This window comes from Corvus moneduloides, chromosome 6, assembly GCF_009650955.1.
Source record: "Corvus moneduloides isolate bCorMon1 chromosome 6, bCorMon1.pri, whole genome shotgun sequence".
NCBI classification, from domain to species: Eukaryota; Metazoa; Chordata; class Aves; order Passeriformes; family Corvidae; genus Corvus; species Corvus moneduloides.
The window spans coordinates 40,778,576-40,800,132 of NC_045481.1; the positions used below are offsets into that span (position 1 = coordinate 40,778,576).

General features: G+C 43.0%; 1 protein-coding gene across 2 annotated transcripts in view; it reads right to left on the minus strand.

The window, feature by feature from the left end:
- TSPAN18 (tetraspanin 18) overlaps positions 1 to 21,557 on the minus strand; it is a 121,344-nt gene that overhangs the window by 44,478 nt on the left and 55,309 nt on the right. For both annotated transcript variants that reach the window (XM_032113572.1, XM_032113573.1), the window contains exon 2: positions 14,864 to 14,994. The gene's annotated coding sequence lies outside the window, so the exon portion shown is untranslated. The remainder of the gene's footprint in view (positions 1 to 14,863; positions 14,995 to 21,557) is intronic.

Here is a 21,557-nt window from a genome sequence, read left to right on the forward strand (position 1 = left end):
ACTACTTAAGAGCTAAAAGCAACCACTGAAGTAATCTACATCCAGAAGCCACAAAAATGTATTTATTTTCTTCCTCTCTCTAAATTAAAATAAAGCCCAATTATAATCATCCTAACCATAACACTTCAGTTTGCAAACACTCTCAAAGCTGCAGTGGGCAATAAATCAGACATGTCACTTCCAGCAATTCATCCCTGGAACTGGTTGCTACATGGCCATAATATATAAAGAAGCTTCTTCCTGGTGATCCTCAGAGCCAAGATTTTTTTTGTTGGCTCTTCTTTAAACAAACACTCCTGTATGTTGCAGTTCAATCTAAATTTATCATTCAATCCTAATTATTTTCCCCTAATCAGTAGTTTGAGGGTGACTTTGGTTCTGATAGGCTGATTCACTGTCATACTCATTTAAAAAATTAATTCAGTTAAGCCGACTCCAAATGTATGTGCATGATGTCTCTGCTGCATTAACTCATCATCATCACGTAAGTCACACTGAAGGCAACCAAGACCTTCTGGTTTTCAGGCAAATTGTCTCAAGAGAACGACAATAAAAATCAATAAGGGGCAAAAGAAGCTCCTGCAATGTCATGAAAGAGCAGCAAAATGCACAGAGGCTCTGTCCAAACACAGCTGTAACATCCCATCCCTTCCACGTCACTCACAAGGGTACAAGAGCATTTTCGATAAAGCAACAAAAGCAACATGAAGGTTTATATGTCTTTGATGTCCCACAGCTGGAGGGAAAGACAGCAGTTTACTAATCCTGTACCATTTCCCTTCCATTAGTTTAAGTTTTCAATTTTGGATGGTGCTAAATTTAGAAGGAGGGGTTAATTGTTTAACCTTGGAAAAATAATTACGCTTCTTTTGGTGCTGCCTTTTGGCCTATTTCATATTTTTAGTTGCCCAAAGGATTTAAAGCTCAATGTAATGATAAACTCTTTAGTGGAGACTGTACCTTTGGATTCACTAAACAATAATCTGAGACTAGAATTCAGATCTTTATAGATTTTGGACCTGCCTGCCTATGCTGTGGAAAAAAAAACCCTCTCAACATTTATTTGAAACAAAACTTGAAATTAGGTTTGGTTTTTTTCATTTCTATTTTGTTTGGGTTTTTTTTAATCCAGTGTTTCAATACTGCATATATTCAATTTCATTTCTATTCCAATTGCTACAGTTACTTGGCTAGAAGAAGAGGTGGTGTGACATAGCTAAATCTGGTTTCAAACAGATTTTTCAAACAATTTTTCAATCAGAATTTCTTGTAGTTCTGTAACTATTTGTCCTCCTATATGTCGTGAGCTATGGGGGTTTTTTTTCTCCAGTAGAGGTAGTTGAGTAGTGATAATTCCTTATACTCTCAACAAAACTGGTGTTCAGCCCAGACTTGTCTTTCACACAGATCTGTACAGAGATAAGAATTTCAATCTCCATTCTGGTCACTGTCATTTCAAGTTCGTCGATACTAATATGGTTCCCAAAAACGTTACTCCACTCATCATTTCAGCAGGAACCAGAGTGCACACTCACTCCTCCCATCCAATTTTCACTCCAGAAATTACACAGGCCTTGCACATATTGTCTCTACTAGGAAAAAAGAAAAAATCAGGGAAGAGAAAGGGGTGTGCTTTCCCTTTTAAACAGGAAAATTTGTATGGTATAAAGTGCTTAATCCAACAGGTTGTTGGGATATTAATACTAAAATTTGATTAAGAGATGGCATTTTATTGATACCACTTGTTAGCATATACTTGGGTTATCTAAGTAAACAATCTGGTAAAACACCTACCAAATTTATTTATGAAGGCATGAGGAAGAGAGAAATAAACAATTTATATGACCAAAAACCCTGTACTAAAGTATAGCAATTTTATGTCTAACTTCACCTTCAGCAGAGAGAAAAGGATTTGTCATTTCTAATTACAATAGATACTAGGCTTCTGTGAATAGTTATTTACTGACAATCAGTGGCTTTGTGTGCATATTTTCATACATATATATGTATGTATATATGTATATTTATACACACACACACAGAGCCAAGACAAAGCAGATTCACCTTCAGCCCAGCCTTTCAACAGTCACCTCACAAGGAGTCTCAGTGAGCCCCATCCTTCATCCTCTGACACTCTTCACACATGCATAAATAGAAGTACAAAGTGTGGACTGCAACATCAGAACAATACGCTTGTGTCGCCAATCATTCGCACTTGCTTTGCAGAGAAGCAAATACCTTCATAAATAATATTTTCTAAAGGCCTGGGAAAAATTGCTCCACTTTTCCTGACCTTCTGCTGTTTGTCTTGAAACCCTTCAGATTTTCAGATTTCTAACAGTTTTGTTTCTAATATTAGTTCAAAGTTTGGTGCTGTCCTCCCTCAGCAATGAAGATGAGCCAGTCTTCAATGTGACTTTGCCCTGGTGTCCATTTCCCCACCACACACACTTCATTATACTAATTTGTTTTCACGTATTAAAGTTGAATGTACATATTCTTAGATCAGGTAGTATTTCTGTCATAAAAATTGACTGTGCTTTGAGCAAGAGGACCCTGATTCCTTATCTGAGATCTTTCATGGTCTCTCAGTCTAAAGGTTAATTACCACTACTGACACAGTTCCTAAGTGCTGTTTGAAATAGCACAGTGCTCTACAGATATATACAGCAAACCCCATAGCATTGCAATATGAAATAGCCCACATTTAAACTAGCTGAGCTTAAAAATTATTTTTGACTACTGTCAGTTAGTGAAGTTTATAGACATTTACACATGCGCTGTACATCAGGGCATCCTGCTAATGATGAGTTTCATGTGCTCAGCAAAGGAGAGAGGAGAACATTGCTGCCCTGCCGTCAGCATAGTCCCCTCTGAACACAAGAATAATGCATGACTTGGTCAGTCACTGTCACCAAGCAGTGATGTGTACAAACTGCAAAGAGCATTTTCATGTTTAAGACTAAATAATTTATTTTAAATATTCAACAGTCTGTGCCTTCTTCATATTGTACTCCCAGGGTCTCAACTCACAGACTCTGATTCCATGTTGCCAGGAAGGCTACTTGTCAGCAGTTGTAGTGTGAGCAACAGCAGGAGGCTCAGAACAAGCACGTGAAATAAAGTGCATACGCCAGGGACAGCACAATGGCTGGTTTGCTAAGTGGCACGAAGCGCTTCACCCTGCGGGAGCCCTCACATCTCTGCGCTGAGCAGCTGGGTTGCACTTTTCTCCTATCAATAATAATGATAAATAACAATAACAGTAGCAAAGTGAAAGGAAATTCTGAGCTTACAGGCTGCATCAGGTGGACTTCATGCTCCTGCTTCCAAATGCACAAGGATTACTTTGCCCACCTCTCCCCCCACAACCTCCACTTTCGCAGGGCTGGCTGGGAGCCTGAGATGCAGGACTACCCTGTATCCAGGCAACAGGCATCCCTGAGGCTCTGAGAGCCCCTGCAGTGCATGGGAGGAGAAGCTGGGACAGGTACCTTCCCAGACTTCATGGAGTGTGGGATAGAGGGAGCTTTTCCTGTTTTAAAGAATAAAGACAGAGAGTAAAGCAAGCTGCCAAACTACCTTCTGTCAATGAAAGCATGTTCCAAGGTCTCCCTGGGGCTGCCTGGTCCCCCTGGGCTGCCTGCTTTCCCAGCACTGCTCACTGGGAAGGTGCAAAACTTACTGTGACCTTCTCTTTTCTTTCTCAGTGCTGTGTATGTTTTCTCCTAGGTACACCTCTTCCTACGCAGGAATTTTCCAGATTTACTAGCCACCTATAAGCAGCAGTCTCTATTCCTGGGGCCATGGTTTTGCCAGGCAAAACCTACCAATGTCATGATTAATGGACATGCACCCCCATCACCAGGCTTCAAAGACGGTCTGTGGGAATAAAAGATCAGTTGAGAACAGGTGATTCATCAATTCTTATATTCCAAAAAAGTTCTTCATTGGTAAAGGGATAAACTTCTAGAGCCAGGGAGATGAGTGGGAGTATTTACACTGAGTCCAGTGGCATCCAGATTTCATACACAGTGCCTTAGGCAGGTTTACTCATAACACCCTGTTCCACTCAGTTTCCAGCTTCAGCTGATGCTGAGAGGGACTGGGGCAGTCTGACAGAGATTTCATATTTGAGGAAAAACCAAAGAACACCATGAGCTAAGAAAGTTATAGACCCAAACCTGCTCCCTGAGCATCTTCAATTCTCTGATAATCTACAGGCCACTGATATTCAAAACACAAATTGCAGAGGATGAAGTTATTTGACAAAGAACTGGAAAGATACATACAAGAGCTTCTGTAGTGTTCAGCTGCCCTCCAAACAATTTTTCAAGTTGCCACATGAACATTATGTGATTGCAAGATATACAGGGAAGAATGGTCACGAACAGAAAAAAGGTATGACAAATTGCTGCATGAAGATGCTCAGAGCCAAACCAGACTTAATTAAAATAAACCTTGTGTCTAGGACAGGAAAGGGGTCATGACAGCCCTTTCCTATCTTACTTGATGCTGTGTCAGCATTTGAGGTTCTTAGCCATAAACATAATTTGTGACACGGCACTGCACAGCAGACACAACAGGTAGCCTAACCTTCCTCATCATCACAGTACTAATACACTATCCAGTCAAGATGTTTACTTTCATTCACCATGACTAGAAACGTTAAACAAACACTGCCCAGAGGTGTATGAAACGATAAAATCAGGAGCACTCTTCAGAGCTTGGGCATTCTAATGACTCCTGCTGCAATCTCAGTTCTCTGCCCCTACCTTTCCTTCTCTCTTACCAACTTATACAGCGTCACTGTCTTGGCAAATAGCTTCTTTTCCTTCTAGCAGTGACAGCTGTTATTGTAGGAGACAGCACAGTATAAAGTTACTCATTAAGGGAGGTAAAGAACCGTCTCCCTTCAACTCCAGTTGAACTCTGGGGGAAAATAAGTACAGTTCTTCTTTTCTTTGTGAGCAATGACATGGAACATCAGAAAGTCCTTGCCTAAGTGCACGTTATCCAGATGCCCTCAAGGAGATTAACTCAGGGCATGCAATTCCCATCCTTTGCAGTACAGGGTGTGTTCCCAGCCAGCTACACCAATTTTACACCAATTTGCTTAAATCAGAAGGGTGAGGTGGGACCTGGGTACCAGGTGTCCTGGACTTCAATCTGAGTTCACCCACTGATAGAGGAAGGGGAAAGCTTTCAATCTTTTGAATCAAACCAGCTTTTTCACCCAAATTCTCACGCACATAAAGACTGTCTTGAATCACATAAATCTTAGAGCTTTTCCCTTCCCAACATGTCCTTTTTGCAACACTGCCACAGCAAAAGAGTTGCAGCAAAGAATCTGGAAGAATGGTAAGTGGAAGGACAGAAGAAGGATGGATAAAGGGCAGGTCAGTGATATGGCACCACTGTAAAACTGAAGCACAGGGGTCCTTTCTGAGATAAGGTGTGCTCCAGATCAGAGGTGACAGCAAAGATCCAAGCAGACAACTTAATCTTGGGCTAGGAAACCACTGAGACCTTCAGAGTGCACTTCAGCAAAGCACTACCACCACTGTGTTCTTCAGGACCTACCACTCAAAATACCCATTTAAGTGCTTTGGAGAAAAGGGCCGGATGCTTTCACCCATCGCAAAGCCAACTCTTCTGCCTGGTGCTATTTTGTGCAAATCAATCCCTCATTCAGAAATTAAAACCAAAATGAGCAGCACTGAAAGACACATCAGAGGAGCTCTGATTGAGGAGAAACCCAGAGCGATGCTGATTGATTACTCCCAGCATGCCTTTCCCCGGAGCAATAATGAAGTACGTGCCTGGGACGGGAGCCCTGAGCAGTGCATGGAAACATCTGAAAAGCTCGCCTGCATCCACAGACCTCCCTGCCTGAGGAGCATATTTAAAGCAGTTCTACAAAGCACTACAGCCAGGGTCTCTCCTGCAAAAAAAACATTCCCTTTCCTTCCGTTCTCCTCCCCTTTAAATCAAGCCGAAACCCCAAATCTGGGAGCACCTCTGCTATGTGTATAATGGTATCTGTCCAACATTCCTCAGTAACAGAATCACTTGAGATGGGGAGGAAAGTGCTGCTCGTCCTGGGCAGGCATAGTGCAAGGGATACAGGGAGGATAAACAATGCCCTTTGGAGGCTTCGAACAGAGCCTACTGCTGGTGCTGGAGGCAGTTGTTTTAATCCTCAGCTGTAAGTCACTGGGAAACAATAAAAGAGAATTAGCAAAGAAAACAATGAGCATTCATGCCTTATTCCTTGACTTGCAGCTGACAGTATTCAGCAGTTCAGGGGTGGATGGGAAAACAGGAACAGGAAAACCTAGAGCAGACAGGCTCTCTGCCACTAAGAGTGGCAAAAGCAACTCCTCAGCAGAAGGAAGAGTAATGCCCTAATCATAATTTTCCTGCCAGACAAGACCCAAAATCTTTCAGAAATGGTGCACAAAAAGAAATTTTATATTAAAAAACCCCAACAAAACAAAAATTACTCTGCATCAGTATGCCCAGAAAAAACATAGCAAGATGATCAAAAGATTCTGTTGTTTGGATGACAAAAAGAAAAAAAATAAAAAAAACAAACCAGATGGGAAGAATTGCTTCAGTTTGAACTGGAAGAGTTTTCTTTTAAAACAAAACAATACAAAGGTATTTCTTCACATTAATTCCCCAAAGTTTTGTTTAATCTAAGAAGAAACTTTATTTTTTTTACATTTTCTAACTTAAAAAACACCAACTACCACAAACAAAACACCACACAAAAGAACCCAAAACCTCTTTTTATAAAATGTTTGGATCTAATTTTAATAGAAAAAGTAGGTTTCATTTTTAAATGTTAAAAAGATCAGCTTTGCCATTTCTAAACCAAAAATACATTACATTAAAAGATCTGGAAGTAAATATATTAATGTTTAGATATACATATATACATATGTAATCTTACTGTTGGTTGAAACTATTTACTTAATTTTAACTTGATTTCATGAAGATGTATGGTCTCTGTGAAGATTCTTGGATATAAAAGTTTGTGTAATTCCTGTCTTTCATAAAAATTGTTGAGTACAGAGGTGTGATTCACAGACTTGATATACACAGCTGATTTCCTAGCCACAGGAAAAGAACATTAGACTTGTGATCAATTGGCATTACTCTTGATCAATAGAAAAAATACATAGCAAAGGATCAAGATCCCAAGCAGCTCAGACAGCAGTTTGGGATTAGCTTTGTACACCTAACACTCAGGACTGTTGAGTACCCCTGGGGATTTATATTGCTAGTCCTAAACATCTGGATTTACATTTAGCTAGTTTGGAGTTTTCCAAATGAGTTCTTTCCAACTACATCTTGAAAAAAAAAAACCAAACCAACCAAAAAACTGCTTTTTAGAAGTCACCATCGCTTATCCCCATTTCCTGAGATGCTTTGTGGAGTATACACAACTTTATCCACCATGTGGTCATACTAAGTCTCCAGGACAGTCAGAGCTTTGCTGTACTGATCTTCAGGTATTTTAAACAACCATAAATTGTGCCTCACTTAAGTAGTCTGTACTTACAGTCCTTACTTTGAACACTGGCTTTTGGCAGAAGGACCCAGGATAGCAGAATGCCAGCTCCTGGTTCCAATCAGTTCAGAGAGATTTGGCCCTCAGTGCTGCTACCAGATAACATGCAGAATTGGGAGATGGAAAGGGAAATGGAAAAGTAAAGGCAGTCCTGGCAAATGATTACACTTTCCAGTAACGTGATCCATACATGAAGCCAACTCAACTTACAAGCCAATAACTTGTGATAAACTTATAGCTCCGTTCTGAGAGCTGAACATTCTTAGCATGGGGGAAAAAAGAACAAACTCTTTCCTTGTTAACTGAGTCCTTGTGGGAGAAATAAGTAAAAGTTGAGGATATTATTTTTAGCTTTCTTGGAATGTACTCTTGGACGTACTTTGCAGCCCGAAATGTTATAAATGGTCCAGGTCAGTTTGAGGAGTCAGTAACAAATTCTGCCTTGCCAAACATGTCCTCTGGACTGCACTGGGTGTCCATCTTTCTCTCTCTAGCCTCAGCAAGGGCTCCCCAGACAGCAGCAAGGATGCCCAAGCCTGATAGTCCTGCTGCAGAACATGGGGAAACCAGTGGTTTGGATAGCCACGAACTCTAATATCCTTTCGTTAACAGCCTCCAGGGAAAAGTGCCAGAAACACTTCCAGGTGGCAATTACACAGAGCCAGTTCACAGGAAAAGCTTCCTCCTACCCTCCTGGGCTCAGGCCTGACTCGTGCCATGCTACAGGGAGAGACTGAGCCTGTTAAAGTGCCTAGATAATTTAAAATATCAAGACAGTGCTACAAGCCATCTGAAAATTAGCACCTCGTTAGTGACTGGGCGTTTGAAAATAAACCTTTCACAGATGTTTAAAAAAAGGAAATTTATGCTCCTTAAACAGATTTCTTTGGAGTATATTTCTATTTGCACATGCTGCTGGGGGTGTTGGTCCACTCATACATGCGCTGTACTCCACTTTTTGGGAAAAGGAACAGCTGCAGACAGTCACATGTTCAGCTCAAGACCTCCATACGTCGGACACTGGAAGCTAAACTACAGCAGAGCACTGCCATTATAAGCCCCTCCATGTCATACAGCCACGAAATGCCTGCATGTCCTCTCTACCTTAGCTCTCCTGCCACGTGCTTCTGAATGTCCAGCACCAGTGTCCAAGGCTGCTCCTACTTTCTTATCTGCCAAGAACTGTCAACAAATGTAATGTCTGCCAAGGATGCCCTCCCCTTCATTAGAAGGTAACCGGAGCATGAGTCATCTGATAAAGGACAAACCAGACATCAAATTATCATCACCATTATCTTTATTGTGCACAAGCCTGACCTATGTGTAGGCTCCTGTCTCAAAAGAGCTCTCAAGATTTTGCACTAAATAGATGCATCAATGCAAGCAAGACACCTCAGCTTTAAAATGGGTCAGGGCATTCAAGAGTAATAATAAACTTTTTCATACTCTGCAAGTTTAAAAATCAACTAGTTTTCATTTTATTTTCTTTTTAATGTAAGACACAGAAATTTTTTGATGTGCACTTTTACAAGTGAGGAAAGGGAATTTCTGGATTACTTCTTTCATTTTTTCTTCCCTTCCCCGTTTCTGTTCTGTCACAGAAAGGAGGAACAACGGGGAAAAATGTGAAGATAAACCCTGCAGAATTAAAACTTCTTAATCTTCAGGTTTCCCTGAAAAGGAATGCTAAGTTCCACAGAGCTAGTTTCTACACAAAATAAAATACATCTCCTACAAGAAAAAGCTTATCAGCTGTATTAGCATCTTTATATATAGATGGGGAAGGAAGGCAGAGAGGAATCAAGCTACTTCCCACTGTCAGTATGCAGTCAAAGCACAGAGCTAATAATTGAATGCAAAACTCCCCAAACCCACTTCACTACTTAGAGGGTAATACTATCCTTATTACTGATTTTAGTAGTATCACCTTTCACTGATCCCAGCTCTTACTCATAAGCCCAAGAATAAAAGCTTCAAATACATGCACATATACCCCTCTTATGTACCTGTTTCCTGAGAAATCTCTATGGTAAGAGAATAGTTCTAGCAGCTTTTAAACTAAGTCCCCAGCTTCACTCAATAGTTTTCAAAATGCAAAATCAAAAGCAAATGTACTTTTGTAGGTCTCAAAATAAGCAATGCAAAGCCTTCACTGCCATTCCCCGTGACACCCTATCTCAGCCACTCCACCCAGGACATGGCACAGCAGTGAAAGGTAGCTTTGCTTTCCCGTCCTGTCACGTTGGGTAAACCCCATTTTTCCTTGACGAAACGCTTTACCCATGATATAGTCAGTCAAAAAAAGCTTTAAATTACTCTGGCATTAGATATAAGTGGCAGGAACTGTTAGAGCTAATGACAATTTCTTTCCTCCTCCATCATGATTGTTTCCATGTTACACAAGCTCCCAACTGCATAGGGAAACAGGCACAGCCCAAACCAGTCCCCACATGCACCACAGTTAAGATCAGAAGGATTAGCTCCTAGTCTCTGGGGCAATACCTCTGAAAAGGTCAATCCACTGCTGGCAGAATCAGCTCTAGCGACTAGTTTGAGTCCTCTAGACCCGTAAGAGACAGAAGTGGCAAACACGTGCCACACTGTCAGCAGCCACTTAAAGCCTGATGAGCTTCCTTGCAGCACCTTTGGCAGCAGAAGAGCAGAAATCTCCCACTACCAGCCAAGATCCCAAGTGTTGCTCCTCAGAGAAGGAGCTCACCAGTGGCCACACTGCTGGGAGTTGTTGGAGCGAGACTGAGCAGTGCAGGCTGCAGGAGCCCTGCCTGCCCTCGGGATGCAGGGCTGACCTGGCACTCACCCTTGGCACTCCTCGCTCCCTCGTTAGTGTGCGCACAATGAGTATCGGCCACGACAGCTCCTGGGACAGTTATAATGTGAGCAGGCTGTGAGCCAAACACGAGGCCTGGGAGTTTGCAGGGAGCTTGGAACAGCGGCTGTTGGGCCAGGAGCATCCCATTTATCCGCGCAGTGTTAGCTCAGGCATCCCACGCCAGCCGTGTACGTGTCAGGAGTCGTTTGCCGCTTCACTGGTAATCTGAGAACCGAGCCCAAGGGCCATCGCATCGTTCCACACCACTCACTCTGAGTGATATCTCCCCTTGATGCCACAGTGGACAGCGTTTAGGACACACCAAATCACCCTTCATGAAGAAAAAAGCCATGTGAGTGCATTCCCCTGCTATACTGGTGCCAGCTCAAGCCCAGAGTAAAGTAAAGGCCAGAAGGCTTGCCCAGTTTTATCTCTAGTATAAGCACAATTTATTATAGAGGAAGATTTTCTTGGAGACTAATTTTGTTGATATTTGAGAGTAGCACAGCTTCTCCGAACAATTTAATTCACAGTCAAAGTAAAAATTAAAGAAAATTAAAACGTTCTCAGTAAGATATCCAATTCCTTTGGTCAATGCAGCCTCCACTTGTAGGCTTCCATAAAAAACACTGAACCTTTAGAAAGTCCTTACTCCATTCTCACAAAATTGCAGTTTCTTTAAAAGTTGTCAAACTGTTCAACATTTTAATAACAAAAAAAAGTGTATATTGTCAATGCACACACAGATAATAATCATAATAATATTGAACTATTAATATTCTACCAAAAAAAGTGTTTCTAGAAAGTACTTTCTGTTTTTCCACTTCTGTAATCACACCTCTGCATAACACAGATTGAGTATTGTGACATGATTGTGGTAAATGGACCTCAAAATTTGTTTCCTCTTCTTTCTAAGAAGGAATTGGGGTTTTTTCTGCTTTAATTTTTACCAAGTTTGCAACATTATCAGTTGTTGAACAGATTTTTACAGGGACAATCACAAGGAAGCAGAGCATCACAAGGAATCAGAAGTGATGGCAACCACAGGAAGCACAGCTAAAAACTGTATCCCAGTTCAAGAGGCTACAAGAGGATACAAAAGGAACAGTGCCCAAATCTTGTGGTCACATGCACAAGCACACATTCATTCCTCTTCAAGACTTATCTTTTTCCCAGCTCCCAAACCTATGCTTTTCCCACTCCAAGGTCTGCCTCTGCTTTGTGGAGCCAGGGGATTCAGCCTTCTCTGTGCTCATGTTGCTCCAGCTGTTCGTTTGTAGAAGTTGCTAAGTGGATGTGTTTGAAGTTCAGACTAATTTTGGAAAAGCAGACAGTTTCTGCTCATCAACAAGTGACAGTTGCACCAGGGAAAAATACCAAACTTCAGGAGTCCTTTTCCTGAGCTGTTGCGTGTTTAGACTGACCCCTGCTACCCATAGAACTTCACTCCCCAAAATATTGCTGCTCTCAGCCTCTCTTCCTGCAGGCTCAAACATTGCAGGGTAGCTGGACTGTGGTCATCCCCAGCAGTGGGCTCAGCCATCCAGCAGAGCAGAGGAAGCTGCTGGCCCAAACTGGTGCATGCCACTCACTCAGCACTTCAGCTGCAAACATTCATGAATAAAAGGTAGATTGTGAATGAAAAGGGACACAGAGCTCTGTGCCTCTGTCCCATGGCCTGAGCATCCTCTTCAGCAAGGAAAAAAAGGCAAGAAAACAAGCATCATTATTATTCATTATTACTGAGTTCAAGACGCAGGAAAATGCAACATCCTCTGCTCCTGTCATAGTAGCTGGACCTCATCATTTGCTACTTTGCTTCTTTCCCTCATCACCTGAACTAACAAAGTAAGTCTTTTGCACAGCCCAAGGTGGTATACATGCGTACCAGGGGCTACCACTTTCCTTTTGCCTAGGGCTTGCACCAAAACAGAACAACTTTCAGCAAGGGGGGAAGAAAAAGCCACTGTAAAAAAAAATCAGTTTTGAGAAAGAATGTAGCATTATGCCATTTTCCTTATATGGCCACTGTTATCCCATGTGGAGGCACAAACAATAGCCAGCTTGTCAGGGGGTGGAGTAAGAAGAAGGCTTGAGGGAAAAAAATTTTTTATATATATATGTATATATATTCCCTGCTGGCCCTCACCCTCCATTTCTTCTTGGATTTCTTTGTGACTGCACTGAAAGGGGTCAATAGCTCCCAGCTTGAGAAATGCAGCTTTTGAAAGGACAATCACCAGCATCTGTGTTTAAAGCATGCCTTTTACTTCATGGCCTCCCAGCTAATGCAAGGCTTTTTAAAAAGTGAGCAGCAAGATAAACTTTCAGGGTAAAGAAAAAGCCAAGAGTAGAGGAGAAACAGTACCTATCTGCCTTGGGCTTACTGACACTTTCACTGGAACAAAGCTTGACTGGCAAAGCAGGGATGGAACATAAGCTGCAGATGATCCAAAGTGCTACGGATCATTACCCCTGGATTCAGTCTCCGCCTCCCCATCCTTTAAAGTCCACTATGAAACCACATGAAGCAGCCAAGCACCAAACTGGAAAAGAGTTTCAAGTGATTAAAAACAATGGGAAAATTAGCACAGGACTCATTGAGCACATCAAAGCTTTGCAATCTTCAGTGTTTAAGAATTTCAGATTTGACAAACACAGTCAACTTAGTCAAATTTTAATAAGCTTAATTAACTTATCTTGATAATGAAAGACTGGACCAGTGGCTAAGATTATATTTAGGCTTTCTGTTTGAGGAAATACTCCAGAAAAGTTTTGGCACATTAGAGCCAGGACTTACTGGGAGGGAGGAGGAACAGGATTGTAACCTCCTCCTTTAGTGCCAGAGGACAGAGCCCATGTGGAAGTCTGGCACATGCCCAGTTTTTCAGGACCCCCAGGCTCCACTTCACATTGAAGCCTCATTCAAACCTACAATAGCAATTATATTGCAGTTGCTGTCTGTATTAGGACGTTGTTTTTAATTCACTTTGGAAGTGGATGAATCCACGTGTCTGCACAAGGAGTTTGTACAGCTCAGCTGTTGCTGTACTCTCCAGGTGCAACCCAGCTGAAACTCCATTCACCTGCTTTAGAAATTAACTATTCTCCCTGATAAAACTTTTCAGATTTGAGAAGCAAACCAGCTAAAATGCACAGAAAGATACTCTACTTTGTGTTAACTAAATGCAACCAGTTATAATTTTCCAGCTCAAATCCATTTGACTTTGTATTTATCTGGTTATTTGACTGGAGTATTTCAGTAAACATTAGCAGAAGCCCACAGCATTCAGCTAAGACAAGCCTGAAATTCACAGGTGGAAAGGTGCAGTGGTACCTCCAGCAGCATCACACAGAGCAAAAAGGTATTTCATCCTACCAAACTGTCTGAGAGAAAAGCCAAAGAGACCAGAGAATGCTCCAGAAGCACAGAAGTAAATTGCCTCTGCAAGTCTCTAGCACTGGCAGCATATGACTTTGCATTTCACTTTAGTTTCCAATCATACAATCTTTCTCACAGGCATTCAAATACATTAGTCTGTGCTTTATCAGATCCTGAATTACCATTGTAGCAAAGCTCCTAAGTCTGAGAAACGAAGTTCAGAGACGTTTCTGGGGCTGTAATGAGTACTGACAGATAAGCCACACTCAGGCAAACACACTTGCAACTGATGTCTGGTTTAACACAATACAGCCCTAAGCTTCCCTAATATAGCATAGGAAACAGAATCCTCCCATCACGTACTACTAATTGCATCTGCAGTGGTCAAGGGTTGAAAGAGAAGTAAGCAGATTAATTCTATTAGTCTGTGCAATAGTATCCCAAGGGGACAAGGGAAAATCCCATCATTTAAATCAGGACTGGTAAACGCTGCTGGGAACGATGTTACATACTAGTAGGGGATTAAGAGTTTGGACTAAAGGGCCTCATTTTTTCTAGATCTGGTTTCCATGAGTCATAGCAATTAGAACTGCAAGGCTTTTTGTTTGTTTTTTTCACTTACAGATGACCTGATACATCTTTCCTAGTTGAAAACTACATTATTAAATTAATTTCTTACTTAACCCCTTCTCCACAAGATACATTTCTTTATTCCTTTGTCTGAAGAAGTTTTCTGTTTAAATTAAGGTACTTCCAATAAAAAATTATTTTAGAACACAAGATCAAAATATTGCCTTATTAATAGCTTGTATGTAATAATTTTCTTTTTTTAGCATACTCCTCCCACGCTTTTAACCTATATTTATTTCAACCTTATGAGCAGACTTGATCCTCTAAAAGTACATTTTTGCTGAGAAACGTTCCCCATGCTGTAAATACATTGTAATGTTTCACCCCTGCAGACATGGCAGGATGTGGTGACAAAGCCCCTCTTGAGCCAAATGAATGGGAAAAGTCCTTTGCTCAATCCAGTGCAACTGAGCCTGAGCATCAGGAGCACTGTCTGCCTTACCTGTGTGCTGCTCTGAAGGGACAGACTTTCAGGGAAATACTTGTTCTCCTCAAAAAGTCAGGCTGCACTGAACATGCATCGGCCAGGATCCTTGCTTCGGGTCTCTAGCGCTGTGATCAAGGCTGGTCAACCTGTCAGAAACAGCAAGGAAAATACATAAGGCACATTCTGGGCCTGAGGAGAAGACTGCCACCTTGTTTTACTTCCTCCTGCTTGGGTAAAGATCAGCTCCTTCTTGCGCACCTGAAGGAAGTGAGGGGAAGCACCTCGCAGTGACCCTGCAGACCCTGTCAAGGTCCGGACTAAAGGCAAAATCTTCCTCCTTACTTTCTAGTTCATTAGGCTGACCAGAAAAGGGCTTTGACTGGAAGGCAGGGGGAGCACAGGACTGTTTCCAGCAGAATAAGAAAGAAGCAACAGAGTTGCTCTGCATCTTCCCCTCTTGCTCCTCTGCACAGCAGAAGAGAGTCACGCCCAGGAAAAGGTGCTGTGCATCCCCAAAAGGCAAGTTCCAGAGCAGAGGACGGAGTAGGGTGTGATAAAACACAGGTAGTTAAATGTTTAACACACACAACCACCCCTTTCTGTATTGCATGCAACAGACAGGCACACACCTGTTCATCTACTGCATAGATGTCAAAGTACAACTTATTCTGAATGGAGGGAGTCAGAAATGATTGAGGATGAAAAAGAGGGCAAGGTGATGGAGCTGAGAAGCAGATAAGGGTGGAAGGAAGATACCAACAGGTGCTCCAGGGGTGAAAACAATAAGGCAAGCAAAAGAAGGTAAATCAGAGCCTGCAGAAAGGCACGAAAGGCAGTGGGAGAGGAGAAGGGATCATGCCAGATTGTGTCTGTTTTCTGCTTGCAGAAATCAGCCAGACACGGGGCACAGACGTGGAGCCACCTCTTTAACTGAGTGATCACTCCATAACAGCTCCTCTCTGGAGAACAACAGCGAGTCTGGATCTCATTCTCCCTGACAGCTCCAGCTCAGATATGAAGATGGCGCCGTGTAAATCCATTTCATGATATTAATTCTCTCCTCTCCAGTCTACCTTGCTGCTTTGCTTTCTTTTGAAGGCCAAATCCTCTGCCCTCCCAGCCATACCAGCACCTCAGGGTCAATGCCAGCTGTCCATATGAAACGTCAGGTAGCATCTCTGACCCCTCTGCATCACCCAATGCTTAGCACCTCCTTCAGGATCACGATGAAAATCTGGGAGAGAAGGTCTTTTCGCAGCAACTCCACCCAGCAGCCCCATAAGACACGGAGACAGGCCTGCAGCAGGACATGTCAAGCTCCCCCTCTCTGTCATGCTGTCTGAAGATGACAGCCATACTGAGCTGAACTGCCATTTGTCAATCCAGGGATTACAAAGGCACCTACAAGCCAGCTGGAAAGTGCTTATGTCACACCAGACCACATGAAAGGAAATTCCTCCCACGCACAGGGTATCAGCCCTCTGTCAGCAGCTCCCTGCTCCCCAGCACAGAGGTGTTACTTCACACTCCTCCAGGGTGAGAGAGAGGGTTCAGTGGGAACATAGGGGCCCTGGTGAGGAGTGCCTCGCAGCCTGGACACTCATCTTACATGCAGTAGGGGGGTAGCATGGTCTAGTGAGCAGAGCAGGGGCCCACCAAGTGGTACTTGGGCAGATGCTCTCCATGCCTGTGACACCATTGGACTCTTTCAGCACTTTCAGCTGTGGTTCATCCTCCCATGAGTGTTTGCTTACAAGCCTGTTCTCTGCTCTGCACAACCTGGCATTTCAAATACACATATACCAGTCATATCCTGGTTTCTTTGAAGCAGAAGGACAAGTATTTGAGAGATGCAAGTGCTTGTATGTAGAAGATATATACGTCCGTACACTTTTGCACAAAGTGCCTGCTGCCTAATAAAAACATATCCTATTGAACACAGTCCTAGCCCTTTCAGACACAAGGTGTTGCATATTAACTCCCAGCCTTTGAAGACAGTGAGGGGAAAAAGAGAGGTTATTCAGGCTTGTAAAGTGACCCGAAACCACAACATGGAAAGTGTCACAGGCAGGCATACAGAGAGTCATCTAAAATTTGATTCAATGGCATCTTTAGTAGCAATTTTCTCTTTCCATTGTGGAAGAACAGTCCTGTCCATGTAGGCAAACCCCATTCGTGCCCTATTACTATTCCAGCTGATGCACCACCGTGATCAGAAGCAGAGGGCTCTAATATATTTAGGGCCACTAATAATGTATTCTTTTTCCTGTGCGTGCTTGCTCAGATGAGAGATTTCAATCATCTCTATTCAAGGAACATTAAGAAACACAAGATATATCAGGTCATAGAAATCCTCCTCTCCAGTGGAGGACCGTGCCTCTCCTCTCCCCCCTGCTTTGTTTACATGTAATCCAATTGAAAGTGTCTCAAGCAGCAGGAATATTCCCCTTTCTCTCAGCAGACTCCAGAGAAGTCTGACAGAGAGCTGTCTTAAAGACTTGTTGCATGCATAAAGAGTCTGTCTGGCTTGTTTTTTAAAAAAATGTCATTCCTTAGTATCTCACCAGAGCAAAAGCAGTAGCTTGTGAGAAATGTGAATAAAGAAAATAAAAAGCAGGCTTCTCCAGGCTTGAAGCAGAGGGACAGAGATGGATAGCAGCACTAGAGGATCCAACACTCCTCTAGCCTGCAGGTGAATTTTCAGTAGAGGAGTAGGCCCGGTGGACTACACATCATCTGGGCTCAATACATTTTTAATATGAAAACAAAAATAAACAAAAGCTTAACGTGGAATTTCTCCTGGTTGCTGCCCCAGTCTTACATTCTCTCTAATCAGTGCTGGCTGCTATCAGAGACAAGACCCCGGATTAGACATGACCTGACCCGGACCAGCAGCTCACGGGTGCTGCTCCCACAGCACTGCACTGAGCCCCACACCCTTGGGGCTTTAGACTCTGAAGCTCCTGGATTTGATTTAAGGGGCACAAGTGACTCTGCTGGAATTTATCTTTTAAAAATTTCTTTTTTTAAAATCCAACCCTCATCACAACTTCTTCCCCACCTCAATGCTTCTATGCTTTGGGGCCCCAGTGGTCGTATATTTTGCAAATGACTTTTTTTTCCTCTTTGTATATTTGTACAATCACACACATGGAAGTATAAAGCCATTTAATCAAGCATAAGCAATAAGAGTTTGCACTACATACTGACACAGAGATCAGGAGGAACACAGAGCATTCCCATTTAACATTTTATGCATCAGAAATAACACCAAAACTGATGTAAACCAAGCCAATTCCTCATTACTCAACACAACACAAATCTTTGTGCATTAAATACGAGTGAAAGGGAGCTGTGAAGTTGGCATTAGCTTGACAGATGTTGAGATGAGCTGCACCAGAGCTGAGTATCTCAGCCTGAAACAGTGCATGTTAAAAAGGCATCTGCTTATTGTTTGATATGTGTATTTATTTACATAGACAGCTTTGCTGATATGCTGAAAGGTTGGGGAGGGTGGTGTAGGCTGGCATTTTAAGCTCTCAGCAGCCATTCAGCAATCGGTTTGTTATCCTTTGGTCATGTCACAAGCTTCCATTTTATTGCTGAGTGGTGACAAAAGGGGGGAGAAGGGAAGGAACCAGGATCCCCTCCGCTGTGCATACTTAAGTCCCCTCCAGAAGCCCTTAGCACTCAAGGCAGCACTTCCAAGCTCAGCCTCCACAACCATGTTGCCCCTAGGGCTCACCCTCCAGTTTCTGGGGCCTCTGTGCCTTTGATACAGACATGAGAAGAGTCTCTGAAAAGCAAGTCAAACACAGCTCCTTGTGCATAAAAAGAGATCTTTTTTAACAAGAAAAAAAATTAATTAAGTGGGTAAAATCCCACAGGTTGGAGCAGCAGCTGAGGAATTATCTTTCTATCAGGTTGGTAATGAGGACTAAAAAACCTCACACAAACATTAACAGCTTCATATGGGCTCATTGGCATTTCAGATCAGATGTGAGGTTTGGCATTCCCAGGAGCACCAGATGCAGCTCCAGTTACAGACCAGACTATGCAAAAATGCATTTTGCCCTGCTGAAAACAGTATTGTCACAATGTCTGAAAATTAAAGGTACATCTCTATCTACGTAATAACTTCTTCCCACAGAAATTATGCCCTGGGAGAATGTAGGTCACAACATCCAATGCCTCAGGTTGATCTGACTCACCCCTGAAACCTGAGTTTAGATATATAAGTGTGTGTGGGAGTTATTCAACATGCCGTGGGGAACAGCCAGCACACATCTAGGTGCACATCAAATTGATTTAAGGGTCTGACATGATCAGACACTGGCCAAATCCACCACCTCTGCTCTATTGAATATAATATTAATAATAGAATATGCTGAGTTGGAAGGCACCCATCAAGATCATGGAGTTCAACTCTTGGCCCCATGCAGGACACCTCAAGAGTCAAATCATGTGCCTGAGAGTGTTGTCCAAATGCACCTTGAACTCTGTCAGGTTTGTGCTGTGACCACTTCCCTGGGGAGCCTGTTCCAGTGCCCAACCACCCTCTGGGGGAAAAAGCCTTTTCCTAATATTCTACCTGAACCTCCCCTGGCTCAGCTTCATGCTGTGTCCTTGGGTCCTATCCCTGGCCACAAGAGAGAAGAGATCAGTCCCTCCACTTCCCCTTGTGAGGAATGAGGTTTCCCCTCAGTCTCTTCTCCAGGCTTAACAGACCAAGTGACCTCAGCCACTCCTCATATGGCTTTCCCTCCAGACCCTTCATCATCCTCATGGGTCTCCTTTGGACACTCTCTAATACCTTTAAGTCTTTCTTACATTGTGGTGCCCAAAACAGCCCCCAGCACTCGAGGTGAGGCTGCCCCAGTGCAGAGCAGAGGGGACAATCCCCTCCCTTGCCCAGCTGGCGATGCTGTGCCTGATGCCCCCCCCAGGACACGCTTGGCCCTCCTGGCTGCCAGGGCACTGCTGACTCATAATCCACTTTCTGTCAACCAGGACCCCCATGTCCCTTTCCTGTGGCTCTGCTCTCCAGCCTCTTGTTCCCCAGTCTGTCCACAAACCCAGGGTTGCCCCATCCCAGGTGCAGAATCCGGCACTTTGCCTTGTTAAACTTCAAATGGTTGGTGAATGCCCAGCCCTCTGATTTGTCAAGGTCTCTCTGCAGGGCCTCTCTGCCTTCAAGGGAGTTGTCAGCTCCTCTTACTTTAGAGCTGTTGGCAGACTTACTTAGTATTCCTTTGAGTCCTGCATCCAAGTTGTTACTGAAGATGTTGGGGAGAACTGGGCCAGAGATGGAGCCCTGTGGAACCCCATCGGTGACCAAATGCCAGTCTGATGTCATCTCATTCCCTATAAGTCTTTGTGCCTGACCTGTGAGAGCCAGTTGCTCGCCCATCCCATGATGTGTTTATCCAGCTGTGTGCTGGATGTTTTGTCCAGAAGGATACTGTGAGAGACAGTACCAAAAGCTCTGCTGAAGTCCAAAGAGATTCCATCTACTGGCTTTCCTAGACCAGCTAGGTTGGTTACCGTATTGTAAAAGGAAATCGGGTTTGACAAGCAACAGTTTCCCCTCATGAAGCCATGCTGGCTGTGACCGGGGACTGTGTTGTCCTCTAGGTGTTTCCCCACCAACACTGCTGGCTGCTCAACTGTTAAAACTCACAATTACTATTCAATGCCAATAAAATAATACAGATTTTTTTCCCATACCCTGAAATGGAAAAACTACCTGATCTGTGACCAATAACAAGAATGGCAATCATATTCATGGTAACCACTTCAACAGGGGATCCTACCACAAAGAAGCCACGAGGCCTACTGAGCACCATGCTGAACTGTGACAAACTGTTCAAAGCTACATTTCAGAAATGCTTTAACTTCCCTGGCAACTAAGACAAAGGAATTTGTTCCCTCCCCCAACAAAAGAAAGAAAGAAAGGGAAAGAAAAAAAAAGAAAAATATGTGAACTACTGGCCGTCATTGCCAAAACATGCCTTTGTTCATCTTCCTGCCCCTTTGTTACTGTTCATATCACAAGAGTCCTTTGAGGTCCCACAGAACCAAGCTTCTTACTTTGTGCAGCATAAAAGAGCTCCCTGCCCAAAAAGCTAGCTGACTAAACAAATAAAAAGCAGGAAAAAAAAATAATAGCATTTCCCCTGTTACAGATGGGAAGCAGAAATCCAGAGAGATTTTGGCAGTAAAGATCAGGCAGGAAGCCAGTGAATGAACAGGGAAGAGAACATCTTCAATCTCAAGCTTATTCCTTCAGTGTGGAGATCACTGTTTCTTCCTTTCTCATTCTCCTGTTTTTCCACAAAATTTATTTCTTCTGCAGCTTGTAAAGTTCATCCTTAAAAGCAAAGTTGACAGTCTACTGATGCTTCTCATTTTCATGGGGAGGAGATTTAGGGATTCTGATGTAAATTAAGCACAAGGAATTCTTAGCTGGCACCCAAAAATTGCCCCAAAGAGGCCAAATGCCTCTCCCTTTAAATGAACAAGTGCTGCAGGTACTGTTTTGTGAAGTTTTTAAATATACCTAATCATGGGGCCTTCAACTCACCAGTTCAGAACCACTTTAGTGCAGGTGCTTCCAAGGAGGATGTTTCGTGTATTACCCATGTGTTATCAGTCAACACACATGGGAAGCCTACCAGATGAAACAATTATTTTGAAATTGCATGCAAGT